Below are 18,973 nucleotides of genomic sequence, written 5' to 3'. Positions count from 1 at the left end.
GCGGTGAGGCAAAAACTAAGTCATCAACTGCTCAAGTGATTCCAAGATGTAGCCTGCCTCTATCCCTCACCCCCAACCAGGTATGAGAGAGAAAAGAAATCAACCCAAAATGGTAAAAACAAAACAAAAAAAGAAAACCAAATAAATTAAAAATAAAATGATTTACATAAAGTATTGGGTAAAAATAACTCTACAGTCTGAAAAACAAACAACACAGAGTTATTAAAAAATGTCCTCATGCAGCCAGGCATGGTGGTGCATGTCTGTAACCCCAGCAACTAGGGAGGCTAAGGCAGGAGAATCCCAAATTCAAAGCCAGCCTCAGCAACTTTGCCAGACACTGCCTCAAAATAAAAAATAAAAAGGGCTGGTGATGTGGATTACGGGTTAAGCACCCTTCAGTTCATTCTCCAGTGCCCAAAAAAAAAAGTCCTTATTCAACATAACTAATGACTAAAACCACATATTTCTTCTATTGTCATACTTATTGGTATCTGTTTTGCAATTTTGTGAATTTTATAATGATAATAAGGAACAGATGGGGGTAAATTCTTCTTTTTCTTCCGAACTCTATTTATGATGAAATATTCAAAATAACCTAACAACCTAATTCTCAAATGACAAAGCCTCATTAAAAGCAAAATAAATATAAAATTTATAGGTGGTACCTGTCCCCCTATTTTACAATCTTAAGCAATGTAGCCATGTCCTATAAAACAGAGGTCCAAACAGCAGTGCTGACATGTGATAACATCTAAATCACATCTATGTATGACTGCGAATGAAAAACAAAAATGAGTATAAGGAGCAGACAGGAGACAAACTAATTCTACCGATTACTAAAACTTCCAACATAACCAAAATTCTGATGTAATTAGTATAAATCATCCTCAACCCATGCACTTATAAATATCAAGAGTTCACTAAAGGAAAAGCAAAGACAGAATTTTAAGCAAAGTAAATAAGAAGAAAATAATTCACAAGAGGAAGTGACTGGGATGGGGTTGTGGCTCAGTGGTAGAATGCTTGCCTAGCACATGTGAAGCAGTAGGTTCGAATCCTCAGCACCACATATGAATAAATAAATAAAATAAAGGTGTACATCTACAACTAAAACCAAAAAAAATTAAAAAATAAAAAGTAATTAAAAAAAAAAAAGAGGAAGTCACTACTTATATTCTTTTAGACAAGGCAAACTTACTGTACCATGCACTCAGGAAGCCTAAACTGAAAGGGAATATTAAGAATGAGAAGAAATATTTGTGTCACCATGCTAATCTTTAAGTTGCTAAAATAGAAAAAAATCTTACCTTGAACATTCCACAATTTCTGAAGTACCTAATATTATCTCAGAAAAGTGGAATGATGCAAAAGTATAGTTTGAAATCACACGTAAGAGTTTTTAATTTTGGTTCTGCCATACTGTTAATATTTAAATTATTTAAATACTGTTAAATTATTTAAGCTCTCAGAGCATTTCCCATGGTTAAGTTCAAGAAATAATATGTTAGGAAAAATGAAAATTAAAGTAGAAAATCTATTCACATAGTGCTAAACATACATCATTCATTTTCAAAACAGAACAATGCACCTAAGTGAGGAACTGGGAATTCAAAACCACAAAATATGGACCCCCGTCAGTCTAATGGGGAGATGACAGGTGAATCACCAATCTCAACTAAATGAAACTGCCATAACAGAGAGAGAAAAAAATTACCAAAAGACAAAAGGAATATTCAATAAAAATTCCATCACTTCCTCCTTAATCTTTGCTACATACCAGGAAGGTAGATATTATCATTGTATACATTAATTTGCCCAAGATTACACAGTAAATAGAAAGTGTTAAGGCTCAGGTCCTAATAAATTGTTACATCTTTTCCCTACATTGTATATCAAAGAGACATAAAATAGTCCACATAGGAGTGTGCTCAGAGCAGGGGCCTGAAGAATGGGTCCTCTGTTTATAACACACCCAATAGGAATCTGGGGTTTTGTAAGGAGGGGCACAAAAATGGTCTGGTCTACCTATGAACAAATGCCCTATATTTGGGGAAAAAAGAAAATAACCCAAAGGAAGGAAGGAAAGAAAGAAGGAAATATTCCAGATAAATATTAGTATACTTGCTTCTTATGTGGGCCACTTTCTACTATAGGAAGATCCACTCTCACTGCTCAGATCCACTCTAACTGCTTTAAAAAGGCTTTTGATACTTTTCCATAGATATCCATAACTGCTGTATTTTTTCCATAGGATAGTACCATATGCCTTAGCTGTAGGGAATCCTACTATTTTTCTGATCCTTCAATAGTTCTCAAATCTGGCTACATCAAAACTACCCAGGTATCTGAACTTGCCAAAAATTCAGATTGTTTGGTCTCCCTCCCAGATTTACCATATAGCAATTATCATAGATGAAAGAATTTGGCAATATCTATCAAAATTTTAAATACCTTTGATCAAACAATTTCCTATATTATACCTGTAAGCATACTTATAAAAGTTTGCCAAAATATATATAGAAAGATATTAACTGCCCCATTTTTTATTGTTGTAAAAACTAAAAATAATCCACCATCCATCAGTAGATAAGCTGTTAGATAAATTACTGAAAACCCATGATCTGAAATACTGTGCAGCTACTAATGGTCTCAAATCTCCTATCAAATTAGTACTTCCAATCAAAATGGATCAGCTATGTCTGATACTGGTATCCTATGATACCACACCTAGAAAATGCCTACTATTTTATATACCATCTATGGTCAATCACTGCTAGAATGGAACACCTAAACTTTTGCATGCTAACAACTTGAAAAAGTATAGGGAAGAACATTTTTACCATTTTCAGAAGAATTTGGAATGATGCACAAATAACCCAAGCGAGGAAGAACAACAGACTCATACACAGTCAGTGGTAAATCGCATGCATTCTATAATTGAGGACCCAGGGGATTTTAATGCTTATCTAGTGTCTGTCTGATACCTACCATTCCAAAAGGTTTATCAAAGCAAAGACCTTCCTTTGTCCTTATTTACTACTGTAGTTCCAGCACCTAGTATATAAACAATTCTCAACAAGTAATTGTGTAATAAAGAAAACATGCCAGGCTCAGTAGTACATGCCTATAAGCCTAGCTACTCAGGAGGATGCAGCAGATGACAAGTTCAAGACAGCCTTGGAAACTTACCAAAACCCTATCTCAAAATAAAAAATAAAAAGGACTGGGGATATAACTCAATGGTAGAGCAACCCTGAACTCAATACCCAGTACTGCAAAAACTAACAATATTAAATCAAGAAAAAAGTCTTCCTAATAATTTCTGGCTCCAAAATAGTAACTAACTAGAACATGAGTCAAAGAACATGGAGATGAAAAAATTTACACAGTCCCATTGCTAATAATTTGGCCAAGATACCCTTATAAGAAAAGAAAAATTTTGACTAATTTTCCAGCTAATAATATCAGGGATGTAGAAGACCCACCAGAAGGGAATCTACCAAAGCCTTCCTTAATAATTTATCATCTACCGAACACCCACTACACTCTGGCAGTCTTCTAGGGTCTTTATGAATATTACAATTATCCTCACAGGACTTCTTTTATAGAGAAACTAAGGTTCAGAAAGGATAAATAATTTGCTCAAGTTCACAAAATGAAGTTTGTTTCATAATAAAGCTCATGCTCATCCCATTGCATCCCTACCTCTACTTGAATAAGATGTCTTATTAGTTCTAGAAGGGTCATGTACTTCTTTGTAGTCCTAATTAATTTACCACATCGTCTAACACAGAGAAGCATTCAATAAAAAAGAACAGTTGAGGTGATTTATATGAAGTAGATAATTACTGATAAAATTCCCATTCTCCTTGATTTTAGAGAGATCAAAGTGATTTTGCTCCATTCTTTTTCAGAATCCACTTTTACCAGAGGAATAATTCATAGTAGAGAGGAAAAGATGCTCAGTAGGACTATAAGCAAATATTAAAATGACCTCAGAGAGTAATTAAAATGATCCCAAAGAGTATGGATATGGGCTCCTTCATACTAGGTAAATGAATTATCTATGACTTACTTGGGTATGCACTTATTCTCTACATGCAGGAGACAGACCACAAAGTTATTAAATGGAGGCATGAAAAAGGCAACAAGCCTTTTCTTGGGCAATGAAATCCCTTAACCAGGTTCCTCCTCCCTCAGGTTCTTTGTAGAACAACACTATGTCACAGTACTATATGCCAATGTCCTGCACCACTAATCATATTGACCTGTAAAATGTCTTATCTCAAAGTTAAGAATATGACTTCACTCCTACACTCATTCCTTTTTCTAAAGGAATCTTCCTTACACAAAGCCGTTGTGTTCCACAGTATACCACAATAATTATACAGGAATTAAAACCTTGAGTTTGTTACCAAGGTTCCTTTTCATGTTTTTAGTTGTGATGTCCAAAATTTCATCCGAAGAGCCTTGCCAACAGTTGAGACTGAAAAACAAAGTGAACTCCTTCTTTTACCTTAACAAAATGTTTTCAACACTTTATGAAAAAAAGTTAAGTATCATCTTCTAAAGTTATAAAGTACTCTGAAATGACATGCTAAATTACCATAATAAAGATGTTGCTACCTTCTCTAGAGAGTTTCATGTCATTGTGAAGAATGATTAAGTGTATGTGACTCAGTCTTCTCTACTTTAGTTTTTATATAATTGTCTTGACTGTTATTTTCAGAGAGGAAAACTAACACTCTAATCTAATCTAATCCCATAAACACTGCTCTGATTTCTCAGATATTCTTTGTATCTCAGATCAATTAAAAGTGTTAAGAAATAAAAACTATTTAGAATCTTATACCAACATGACCTTCCCTATGAAAATACAGAGTACAAATACAGTTGTGCACCATTTAACAGGGGGACACATTCTGAAAAATGTGTTGTTTAGGTAATGTCATCATTATGTGAATATGACAAAGTGCTCTATAAACAAACAAAAGACTAAAGAGAAAGAGGACTGTTTTATCACTTGGTTGTACAGTTATCTTCTGAAAGTAGTCATAGGAGGTCAATGTTGACCTGTGGAAAAAGCAAAGATAGACCAAAGTTTCCCAACAGGCCAGGCACAAAGGCACACACCTGAAATCCCGTCTACTCAGGAGGCTGAGGAGGAAAAAAAAAATCACTTGAGCCCAGGAGTTCAAGGCTGACCTGGGCAACACAATAAGATTCTATCTCAAAATAAGAAAAAAATAAATCTCAAGAAAACATCCTTTCTCTCTCTTTATTTTAATTACCTAATTAAAATCCTAAACACTTAGACATTCTCAGAATTAGAAATTAATTTCTAAAAAGGATAAACAGGTTTTCTTAGAGTCATCTACAAAATAAAGAAGTGATTCAAAATGTGTAATTTTAATGTTTTCAATAGTAATATTTTCTTTTTTATCAAGAAAATAACAAATACTAAATTTAAAAACTAAATAGAAAAATAAGTCACCTTCTTACCCTTGACCACCCTTCCTCCCTCCCAAGGTATAATCACTTGTTACCTCTAGAGTTAACAATGAAGCCTTGCCAAAATATTCAGTAGGTGCAAGTTTATCCATTTAAACATAAATGGAATCATATACAATTCTGCAACGGCTTTCCATTTAATTAACAACCCATCTTGAAGAACTCTGCATATCAGCACAAAATTACCTCATTCTCTTTAAGAGTTGCATATTATTCTATTTTGTGACTCTGTCATCTTTTACTACTGCAAACGATGCTTCAGTAAGCATCTAAGTACATATGATTTTATGCATATGTATGCAAGTATCCTCAGAATAAATTCTAAAATGTAATTTGCTTGGTCAGTAATTAAGATTGTTAATGCAAACTGCCCTCCAAAATGATTATACTCATTAATTATATAAATTTTTTCTCCACTTCTCACTGACCCTGATCATTACCAAATATTTCACTCCTTTCAATTCAACAAAAATTGGCATGGCCCTGTTGTTTTACTTTGCATTTTTATTAGGAGGAAAGTTAAGCATATTTTCACATATTTATCAGTCACATATCTCTTTCTCTATAAACTGAGTATTCATGCTATTGGTCCACTTGTCTCTTCTACAAGTTTCTACACCTTATTCTTGTCAACTAATACACACCACCATCACCCCCAAAATAAATAAACCTCCTGCCATTCACTGTAACTTCACCCTACAGTTAGGGAAAAAAGCAAGAGGGCAGCATTTGAAGAAGCTGCTCTTCTTTCCACAAAAGTGAGAACACATTTTACTGATGCTATTTAGTCATTCCAACACTTAAAGTTCACTCAAAAGTACTGAATGAGCAAAATCATAAAATGAAAAAGAAACTCAATACTATGTAAAATATTAGAGAAAAAAAATTAACCTAGGTCAATGATGAGAGAGGTAATGTTGGAAATTATCTAATAATCATTGTGTGGTAACCAAAGGGAACATTTGTTTAGAAAAAAACTCACATCAGGAAATGCAAAATTAAGAGTACTTACAAAGAGCAGAACAAAGTAAAGCTACACGTGATGTGTCGAATGAAACGGAAGACAAAACTTGAATACAAATACATAAAAACAAAAATAGATGGCTAGAAAGAAGATAGAAAAAATAAGAAAAGTCTTGTTTGTGATTAAATAGTATAAGGTAAAATGCTATTTTTTAAATTTCTTTCTAATAATCACCAAAAAGCAACTATCTTAAAAATAATAATAATATTCTTGGGCTAGAGGTACAGCTCAGAGGTACAGCATATGTTTACCATAGACGAGGCCCTGGGTTCGATCCCCCCTCAAAAAAGCTTTCTTTAGTTAAAATTTTTAATTTTGAAAGACAATTTTAATATTAGTCAAAAACTAGCTGATTTTGGTAATAGTAAAACATAACTATGACAAATGTCTAAATACTAAGTTACTTACCAAAGATTACTTCTATACTAACTGAACAAAGAAAAATGTTTACTTACACTAGTAACATCTAAAATCAAACCCTGAAAAGCAAAATATGCAATAATTAACTAATTCATCATAATTAATCATCACAAACCCGTTCTGTCTCTAGCTTGCATGCACTCTCATTAAAAGGTAGGTCTAACAACAGAAACCAGAACTCATCTCTTATAACTATTTTATACACCAGTATTAAGAACAAACCATTTGATTGGGCATGGTGGTACACATGTAATCCCAGCACTCAGGAGGCTGAGACAGGAGGATCATAAGTTCAAAGCCAGCCTCAGCAATTTAGCAAGACCCTGTCTCAAAAGAAAAAAATAGAAGACTAGGGGATGTGGCTCAGTGGTAGAGTACCACTGGGTTTAATTCACAGTACAGGAGGGAAAAAAAAAAAATCTCAAAGTACTATCAAAAACTTCTAATGGAAATCACAATAATATGGGTAAATACACCAGCCTCAGGATCAGGGGCACGTAAAACCTTGAAGTCAGCTTTTGGCCTCAGAATTTGCTCTATCAATTTTGGGGTATATAACAGTTTGTCTCATAAAAAACAATAAAGCAAGCCGGGCACAGTGGCACACACCTATAATCCCAGCAGTTCAGGAGGCTGAGGCAGGAGGATGTTGAATTCAAAACCAGTCTCAGCAACCTAGTAAGGCACTTAGCAACTCAGTGAGACTAATAAAATATTTAAAAAGGGGCTGGAAGTGTAACTCAGTGGTTAAGCAAGCAAAATACCACTTTACCACTTTTTTTTTTTTTTTTTTTTTTGGTGCTGGGGATTGAACCCCAGGCCTTCTACACTTTGCCAACTGAGCTATCCCCCCAGCCCTAAAATACCACTTTTTAAAATGACTACTTTCAAAGAAATATTGACCTCTTTTGATATTAAATTTACAAATAAGATACTTTTGATCAAATATTGTTTCTAAATTTGTTCTTAAAACATTTTACATATGAGTTTTAAAGTTAAAAGCATATAATACCTAGTAATTTTAATATGTAATATTTTTGTAATATATACCAGAAATTTCCATAAAACCAATTAACCTAAATGCTGATATTTTGAGGGAGACAGTTCTACCAGTGTTTTTAAATATTTTGCTCAAATAACATGATTGTATTATTAAACTGTAATTACCTTCCAATATCTTTAATATGATGGTAAGAGTACATTACTAAGAATGCAGATGTGCTAACACCAGCTATAAGAATGAGCAAATCACAATCACTCTATAAATGTCTGCTTCACAAGTCAAATGAAATATTTTGACTGGATCACTTCTGAGATCCTTTAACACTTAGAAACTATAATTCAAATGTGATTGAAAAATCTCCAAAAAGCCAGGCATGATGGCATACACCTGTCATCCCAAATACTAGGAGGTATGAGCAGGAGGATTGCAAACTTCTGGCCAGCCTTGGCAAGTTAGTGAGACCCTGCCTAAAAATAAAAAATAAAAAGGGTTATGAAGGTAGCTCAGTAGTAAAGTGCCCCTGGGTTCAGTCCCTAGTACCATGAAAAAAAAAATTAAATAATACAGTGCATACTATTTTACTGAGCCCCAGGAAGGTGGGCACATTTTGTTCTTTATCTTATGACTTTTCCCTTGCTGGCAAGATGAGAAGATAGTCCAGAATAATGACCAGTGGCTAATAGCCTGCTGGAAAAGACGAGCTAAGCCAATTAAAAGCTACCTTAGAGAATTTAAACCAAAAGAGTTGAGCTGAAAATACATATTCAGGAATAAGACAGCCATTAAGAACCACATAGGATTTGAAGCTGAATCCTTTCATCTGAGAAGTGAATGGATCAGATGCCTGAAGACAAGAAAGAAACCATGAGAAAAGAAATTTGTAAAAACCCTGAGAAGGCAGTAGATTCTACCAGCTTTCTAATTCCAATCATTCTGAAGCTCAATTGCCCTTCTTTGATAGTTCACTGGATACCGAGACAATTAACCTTGCTTTTACCTCAATATATCTGTCTTAACCTTGCTTTACCTCAATATATTTGTCCCCAAACTGAAGAAACATTGGCAATATTCAAAATGCAACTTTAAAGAAATATAGAATTGGCCAGGACATTAGGAATTAGAATACAGTGAGAATGCTAGAATAAAATGCTAGCAAAATAGGATGTATAATAGTGATATAGGAGCTGTGATCCCTTGAGACTCAGAATATGTACCTAGAGAGTAGGTTTTTGAGCACTAGATAACTAAATGTACTTTTGTAAAGCTTTAATAAAGAATAGTAAAAGGTATATTGAAGACAAAAATAAATAGAGGTGATTTTCCAAAGCAGGAAAAAAAAAAAAAAAAAGAATAGTGAAAGGTAATGAGAAAGAGCATGACACACCTATCACTCTCATGCTATTACAATATAAAACCACACAACTTTTCTGGAAAGCAATTTGAAAATACAAATTAAGAGACTGTGAATAAATTTAAGTACTTTGATTCAGTATGTTTATTTGTAGGACTCTATCCTAAGAAAACATTGGACATGCAAACAAAGATTATAATTAGTACTAAGATATGTATTACAGCATTATATAAAAGTAATAAAAAGTGGGAATGACCTAAACATCCCATAATAGAAAATCATGCATTATCATATCAAGTATACTGGCCTATCTTTCCCACCGGCAAAACTGCCCCATCCATCATCCTTCAAAAAGGGGAACCCTAATAGACCACATGACCAATACCCATAGCACACAACTTATTGGACTATGGATCGACATATGATTCAAAGGACAAGAATTTAACAAAAACTATAGGCTGGGCAGCAAACTATACTGTGGTGTGGCGTGGCTTACAAAAAGTGAGCTGAGTCATTCCTTTTTCCAGACATTTGACTAGGAAATAGTAAGACATGTAACAGATAATAACAGAAACTAAACCAAAAAGACTTTATATGCAGAGTCCAGGGCAGTCACTGGTTGCCGTGTAAGTCAGTTTTAACAGATATACAGAAACAGAAGCAGAAACACTGTATGAGATCACATAGCCCAGAGTCACCAGTCCAAGAGCTGACAAGTTCCTGATAACTGAAGCTCTGGAATATAACAACTAGCGTTACAAGATTCCTGGAAGATTTGTCTTCTACTCCCTTCTTCAACCTTATAATAAATACCCCATTACTAAGGTAATTTGCCTTGAGTAGTTCCATTTTAATTCAGTTTTTGTTTTTGTTTTGTACTAGGGATTGAACCCAGAGGCACTTCAGCATTGAGGTACATCCCTATCCCTTTTTATTTTTTATTTTGAAAAAGGGTCTCTGGTCACATCAATGTTCATAGCAACTCAATTCACAATAGCTAAGCTATGAAACCAACCTAGGTGCCCTCCAACAGATGAATAGATAAAGAAAATGTGGTACATATAAACAATGGAATATTACTCAGCCATAAAGAAGAATGAAATTATGGCATTTGCTGGTAAATGGATGAAACTGGAGGCTATCATGCTAAGTGAAATAAGCCAATTCCCCCAAAAAAACAAAGGTCAAATGTTCTCTCTGATATGCGTATGCTGACTCACAATGGGGGAATGTGTTCATCAGATTGGAGGGGTAGGGAGGATGAGAATGGGAAAGATAGTAGAATGAATCAGACATAACTTTCCTATGTTCATATATGCATACACAACCAGTGTAATGCCACATCATGTACAACCACAAGAATGTGAAGTTATACTCCATCTATGTATGTCAAAATACATTGCACTGTTGTGCATAACTAAAAAGAACAAATTAAAAAAAAAAAAAAAAAAAAAAACCAAGTCTCACTAATTTGCCCAGACTGGTCTGGAACTTGTGATCCCAATACCTCAAAGAATTGCCAGGCTCAGCAATTCTCCCAAATAGCTACAATTACAGGTATGTGCCACCACATCAGAATTAATAATATTTTTTGACAAAGTTCCTATTTTAAAGCAGTACATTTTATCACTAATGTCTTCTTTCTCTTATGGTATAACTTTTTTTACTTTTAATTTTTAATTGACATAATCTCAAGTTTACAAAAAGTAGTAAGAGTAGTTACAGCTATTTCTTGATTGCTCACTGTCAGGCGCCTATCACCCGCCATTTGCCTGCCTCTCGCCTGTCCATCACCTGCCTTACGCCTATCCATCACCCAACGCACAACATTCACCTCCCGATCATTCGACAACAGTCAGCAAACTGATCGCCGACCGCCAGTGGAGCACCAGCTGCCTGCTGTTGCCTGGAAGTTCACTGTTACAGTACCTGCAGGTTTGATTACATGTGGCTGCGCCATTTTGAGACAACAGCCAGGCCCCGAAGGACCCCTGGCCAGACTGACTGAGTCCCATCTCCAGGATCCCTCAGTCCGACCAATCACTCCCTGCCTCTGGGGCCCTCACATCGACTGACTGCTCCCTGCCGCCAGGACTCCCAGACCAAGAGACTGCACCCTATCACCGGGACCTCAGACTGACTGATTGCAACCAGCCTCCAGGATCCCACAACCACACCAAACACACCCAACCTCCAGAACCCCTGCCTGACCGACCGCATCCCGCCTCCAGGACCTCCTGCTGACCACGGTCACACCCTGAGCTGCAGCTCCCCATATGCCAACATGTTTCGAAGCCAGAGCAGCCATCTTGGATAATCCTGGAAGCCATAGCTCCGATCTTTTGATGGGGCAAATCCCATCCTGAGATGCCTGCTGGAGGCTTGAAGCTCATTGTCAGGTACCTCTCATGCATCAGGCTACGGAACACTGGGAGATTTCATTACTATATGACTGTTATACTATAGATTTTCTTTTTTCTCCTTATTGAAAAAATTTAAGTTTTTATTTCTTTACTTTTCTTGCTCTCTTTTCCTTTTGTTTACCTGTTCCCTCAGAGTCTTTTTCTCTCTATCTTGCATACTAACATGAAATTTCTTTTGATTATACTCTCACCCTTTCTATTATCTAGAACTTCTGTATATTCTTTTCTTATCCCATTAACAGCCACATTCTACATCCCTCTGCATCCTATTTGTCCTCCATTTGAAACTGCAGACATTATTGCAAATCTGTTTGTTTTACTGAAGATAATATTTGAACTCATTCTGATTATTATGACAATTTTGTTATTGTCCTCATAGGGGCTATTTGGTCTAGGATTGCATAGTGTCTGAATTGGGTACTGCTAATACTGATCTCCCCTTAAAGGGTTTTGGAAACCTATAGGGTCACTATTAGCCCATAGGGGAAAATCTGCAATACCCCAGATCTGCACTGCTAGAAGGGAAGATACATGAACAACATGAAAAAACAAGGGAAGAAAATGATCCCAACAAACCTAGATTCTATATTAATAGAATACAATGACAGTATGTTAGAAGAAATGTCAGAAAAGGACTTCAGATTATACATGATTAAGATGATTCGCGAGGCAAAGGATGAGATAAAAGAGCAAATGCAGGCAATGAATGATAATACCAATAAGCTGAAAGAGCAACTGCAGGAAGCAAAGACATTATCATTTCAACAAAGACATAGAGATTCTCAAAAAAAACAAATGGAAATCCTTGAAATGAAGGAAACAATAAACCAAATAAAAAACTCAATGGAAAGCATCACCAAAAGACTAGACCACGTGGAAGACAGAACCTCAGACAATGAAGACAAAATATTGAATCTTGAAAATAAAGTGGCCCAAACAGAGAAGATGGTAAGAAATCATGAACAGAATCTCCAACAACTATGGGACATCATGAAAAGACCAAATTTAAGAATTATTGGAATTGAGGAAGGCACAGAGATACAAACCAAAGGAATGAACAACCTATTCAATGAAATAATATCAGAAAATTTCCCAAACCAGAAGAATGAAATGAAAAATCAAATACAAGAGGCTTACAGAACACCAAATGCACAAAATCACAACAGAGCCACATCAAGGCACATTATAATGAAAATGCCTAACATTCAAAATAAAGATAGGATTTTGAAGGCCACAAGAGAAAAGCATCAGATTACATATAGGGGGAGACCAATACGGATAGCAGCCGACTTCTCAATCCAGACTCTAAAAGCTAGAAGGGCCTGGAACAACATATTGCAAGCTCTGAAAGAACATGGTTGCCAAAAATCCTATACCCAGCAAAACTAACCTTCAGATTTGAAGATGAAATAAAATCCTTCCATGATAAACAAAAGTCAAAAGAATTTACAAATAGAAAGCCTGCACTACAGAATGTTCTCAACAAAATATTCCATGAGGAGGAAATAAAAAACAACAATGGAGGTCAGCAAAGGAAGGAACTACCTTAGAGAAAAACCACTCAAAGGAGAAACCAAGCCAACTTAAAAACCAAAACTAAGACAAATGACTGGGAATACAAATCATATCTCAATAATAACCCTGAACTTTAATGGCCTAAATTCATCAATCAAAAGACACAGACTGGCAGAATGGATTAAAAAGAAAGACCCAACAATATGCTGCCTGCAAGAGACTCATCTCATAGAAAAAGACATCCAAGACTAAAGGTGAAAGGATGGGAAAAAACCTACCATGCACATGGACTCAGTAAAAAAGTGGGGGTTTCCATCCTTATATCAGATAAAGTGGATTTCAAGCCAAAGTTAGAAGGGATAAACAAGGACATTTCATACTGCTTAAGGGAACCATAAATCAGGAAGACATAACAATAGTAAATATTTATGCCCCAAACAATGGTGCATCCCTGTACATCAAACAAATCCTTCTCAATTTCAGGAATCACATAGACCACAACACAATAATTCTGGGTGACTTTAACACACCGCTGTCACCACTAGATAGATCTTCCAAACAAAGAAACCATAGAACTCAATAACACAATCAATAACCTAGACTTAATAGACATATATAGAATATTCCATCCATCAACGAGCAGATTCACTTTCTTCTCAGCAGCACATGGAACCTTCTCGAAAATAGACCATATGTTATGCCACAAAGCAGCCCTTAGGAAATGCAAAAAAATAGAGATACTGCCTTGTGTTCTATCAGATCATAATGGACTGAGAATAGAAATCAATGACAAAATAAAAAACAGAAATTACTCCAACACATGGAGACTAAATAATATGCTATTGAATGAAACATGGATAACAGAAAACATCAGGGAGGAGATAAAAAAATTCTTAGAGGTCAATGAGAACGACAATAAAACATATCAAAATCTCTGGGACACTATGAAAGCGGTACTAAGAGGAAAATTCATTGCATGGAGCGCATTCCAGAAAAGAATGAAAAATCAACAACTAAATGACCTAACATTACAGCTCAAAGCCCTAGAAAAAGAACAGAATAACAGCACAAGTAGTAGAAGACAGGAAATAATTAAAAGCAGAGCTGAAATCAATGAAACTGAAACAAAAGAAACAATTCAAAAAATTGACAAAACAAAAAGTTGGTTCTTTGAGAAAGTAAACAAAATAGACAAACCCTTAGCCACACTAACAAAGAGAAGGAGAGAGAAAACTCAAATTAATAAAATTTGTGATGAAAAAGGAAATATCACGACAGACACCACTGAGATAGATAACATAATGAGAAGCTACTTTGAAAATCTGTATTCCAACAAAATAGAAACTACCGAAGACATTGACAAATTTCTAGAGATATATGCTCCTCTCAAACTGAACCAGGAGGACATACACAATATAACAGATCAATATAAAGCAATGAAATAGAAGAAGCCATTAAAAATCTACCATCTAAGAAAAGCCCAGGACCAGATGGATTCTCAGTCGAGTTCTACAAGACCTTCAAAGACAATCTCATTCCAATACTTCTCAAAGTATTCCAGAAACAGAAAAGGAGGGGACCCTACCAAACTCATTCTACGAAGCTAATATCACCCTTATACCCAAACCAGGCAAAGACACATCAAGGAAAGAAAATTTTATACCAATATCCTTGATGAATATAGATGCAAAGATCCTTAACAAAATATTGGCAAACCGTATCCAAAAGCATATTAAGAAAATCGTGCACCACGATCAAGTGGGGTTCATTCCTGGAATGCAAGGATGGTTTAACATCCGTAAATCAATAAACGTAATCCATCATGTCAATAGACGTAAGAATCATGTGGTTATTTCAATTGACGCAGAAAAAGCGTTCGACAAAATACAACACCCCTTCATGCTCAAAACACTAGAAAAAATGGGGATAGTAGGAACATACCTGAACACTGTAAAGGCTATTTATGCTAAGCCCATGGCCAACATCATTCTTAATGGAGAAAAACTGAAACCATTCCCTTTAAAAACGGGAACAAGACAGGGATGTCCTCTTTCACCACTTCTATTCAACATTGTCCTCGAAACTCTAGTCAGAGCAATTAGGCAGACCAAAGAAATTAAAGGGATACAAACAGGAAAAGAGGAACTTAAGCTTTCACTATTTGCTGATGATATGATTCTATATTTGGAGGATCCAAAACACTCCTCCAGAAAACTTCTAGACCTCATCAATGAATTCAGCAAAATAGCAGGCTATAAAATCAAGACGCATAAATCTAAAGCATTTTTATACACAAGCGACGAAACAGTCGAAAGGGAAATGAGGAAAACAACTCCGTTTGCAATAGCCTCAAAACTTGGGAATCAATCTAACCAAAGAGGTAAAAGATCTCTACAATGAAAACTACAAAACATTGAAGAAAGAAATTAAGGAAGACCTTAGAAGATGGAAAGATCTCCCATGTTCCTGGATAGGCAGAATTAATATTGTCAAAATGGTCATACTACCAAAAGTGCTATACAGATTCAATGCAATTCCAATTAAAATCCCAATGATGTACCTTAAAGAAATAGAGCGAGCAATCATGAAATTCATCTGGAAGAATAAGAAACCCAGAATAGCTAAAGCAATCCTTAGCAGGAAGAATGAAACACGGGGTATCGTAATACCAGAACTTCAACTCTACTACAAAGCAATAGTAACAAAAACGTCATGGTATTGGCACCAAAATAGACAGGTAGATCAATGGTACAGAATAGAGGACACGGACACAAATCCAAATAAATACAATTTTCTCATACTAGACAAAGGTGCCAAAAATATGCAATGGAGAAAAAGATAGCCTCTTCAACAAATGGTGCTGGGAAAACTGGAAATCCATATGCAACAGAATGAAACTAAACCCCTATCTCTCACCCTGCACAAAAATCAACTCACAATGGATCAAGGACCTTGAAATCAGACCAGAGACCCTGCATCTTATAGAAGAAAAAGTAGGTCCAAATCTTCAACTTATTGGCTTAGGATCAGACTTCCTTAAAAGGACTCCCATAGCACAAGAAATAAAAGCAAGAATCAATAACTGGGATAGATTCAAACTAAATAGCTTTCTCTCTGCAAAGGAAACTATCAGCAATGCAAAGAGAGAGCCTACAGAGTGGGAGAAAATCTTTGCCACTCATACTTCAGATAGAGCACTAATCTCCAGAATCTATAAAGAACTCAAAAAACCTTTCACCAAGAATACAAATAACCCAATCAACAAATGGGCTAAGGATATGAACAGATGCTTCACAGAAGAGGATCTACACGCAATCAACAAACATATGAAAAAATGTTCACCATCTTCAGTAATAAGAGAAATGCAAATCAAAACTACACTAAGATTCCATCTCACCCCAATTAGAATGGCGATTATCAAGAATACAAGCAACAATAGGTGTTGGAGAGGATATGGGGAAAAAGGTACACACTCATACATTGCTGGTGGGGTTGCAAATTAGTGCAGTCACTCTGGAAAGCAGTGTGGAGATTCCTTAGAAAACTTGCAATGGACCCACCATTTGACCCAGTTATCCCACTCCTCAGCCTATACCCAAAGGACTTAAAACCAGTATACTGCAGAGATACAACCACATCAATGTTCATAGTTGCTCAATTCACAATAGCCAGACTGTGGAACCAACCTAGATGTCCTTCAATTGATGAATGGATAAAGAAACTGTGGTGTGTATGTATATATATATATATATATATATATATATATATATATATATATATATAATAGAATATTACTCAGCTATAAAGAATAATAAAATTATGGCATTTGTAGGCAAATGGATGAAATTAAAGAATATCATGCTAAGTGAGATAAGCCAATCTCAAAAATCCAAAAGACGAATGATCTCACTGATAAGCGGATGATGACACATAATGGGGGTTGGGAGGGGGGCAAGAATGGAGAAAGGAGGGACTGTATAGAGGGCAAAGAGGGGTGGGAGGAGTGGGGGGGAAGGAAAAAATAACAGAATGAATCAAACCTCCATTACCCTATGTGAATTTATGATTACTCAAATGGTATGCTGTTACTCCATGTACAAACAGAAACAACATGTATCCCATTTGTTTGCAATAAAAATAAATTTAAAAAAGAGTAGTTACAAAGAATTCTCATATATACCTCATCTAGATTCCCAAATGTTAATATTTTACCCCATCTGCTTTATCCTTTTCTCTATATACACATATACATATTTTTATCTGAATTATCTGAAAGTTGGAGGCATAATTCCTTTTTATTCCTTAGTACTTTGGTATTTCCTTTAAAATATTCATGTATGACCACGGTACCATTATCAAACTCAGGGAATATTGATAAAATACTATGACTTAGAGTTTATTTAGATATCTTCAACTATTGGAATAATATCCTTTAGAGTAAAAGAAAATCTCAGATTATGTGTTTAGTTATCATTATCTCTTTAGACTCCTTTAAACTAGAATAGTTCCTCATTCTTGGGTCTTTCAAAATCTCTCTTTGATAAAGATCAATAGACCATACAAACCTGTAGCATATAGAAGGCAGGAAATAAAAAAGATCAGAGAAGAAATAAATAAAATTAACCACAGAAAATATGAATGAACGAATGAAACCAAAATCTGGTGCTTTGAAAAAGCTCAATAAAAGCACATAAACCTCTAGCAAGAGAATTATAAATAGCAAGAACAAAAGAGGAAATATTAGTATTAACCCTGCAGACACTAAAATGGTAATAATTAAATGCTACAAACAACTCTAAACACATAAATCCACAAACCAGAAACTACAGAAACACACCCAGGGGGAAGTATATTACTGAAATAGTCCTTTATTAAAGAAATCAAAAGTATATTTAAAAGCCTCCAAAAAGAAAACTCCACACAAAGATGGTTTCACTGGCAAATTCTCCTAAAATTTAAAGAATGAATGACACTAATTCTACATGATCCTGACAGAAAACAGAAAAGGACAATATACTTCCAACTCATTTTATGAAACCAGCATTATAATAATACAAAAACTAGACAAAAACAGTATAAGGAAAAATATATATTAATATATGAAATGAATATACATGCAAAACACACCATAAAATATTAGTAAGTCAAATCAATCACAAATAAAAATAATAATACAGCCTAAACAAGTAGGGCTTACACCAATAACATAAGACAGGTTCAATTTTCAAAAGTCAATCACTGCTATCTACTATATTGCAGTGTTTCACCTAAATACTTGACTTTAGAAAACCTTAAGCCTAAATGTTTTTTATCACAAACCAGCACAATTCCAGAGGCATGTGATTTAAGTAAATTAAAATCCCCTTTTGGAGGAGATGCCATCATTCTGGGCCATAAGTCATTCCTACAAGTCTTTTTTCAGATACGCAGTCAATAATAGTTAATCACACAAGGAAATAAGACTCCATGACAGGACCAGCATAATGACCAAAACTAAGAATTTAAGGATGGATTTAACAGCAAATTAGACATGGCTGAAGATAGGATTAGCAAATTGATTAGGAAAAAAAAATCCAGAAAGTTGTGCAAGAGGATAAAAGACAGGAAAAAGAAAGGGTATTAGAAAAGTCAGAAGGTTCTAATGTTCTCTAATACAGTGGAGTGACTATAGTTTATAACAATGTATTATGTATTTCAAAACAAAAAAGGAGTTTGAAGGTTCC

The 18,973-nt window shown here is 35.1% G+C and overlaps 1 protein-coding gene and 1 non-coding gene across 2 annotated transcripts in view; one reads left to right on the top strand and one right to left on the bottom strand.

Moving 5' to 3' along the window:
* Dmxl2 (Dmx like 2) overlaps window positions 1-18,973 on the bottom strand; it is a 172,002-nt gene that overhangs the window by 135,220 nt on the left and 17,809 nt on the right.
* Window positions 1,923-2,051, top strand: LOC124978539 (small nucleolar RNA SNORA11). Its single transcript, XR_007107517.1, has one exon. It is a non-coding gene; the product is annotated as a small nucleolar RNA SNORA11 (small nucleolar RNA).

The sequence above is a fragment of the Sciurus carolinensis genome, chromosome 2 (assembly GCF_902686445.1).
Source record: "Sciurus carolinensis chromosome 2, mSciCar1.2, whole genome shotgun sequence".
NCBI lineage: Eukaryota > Metazoa > Chordata > Mammalia > Rodentia > Sciuridae > Sciurus > Sciurus carolinensis.
The sequence above is the reverse complement of the archived record's forward strand: the minus strand, read 5'-3'. Positions and strand labels throughout refer to the sequence as shown.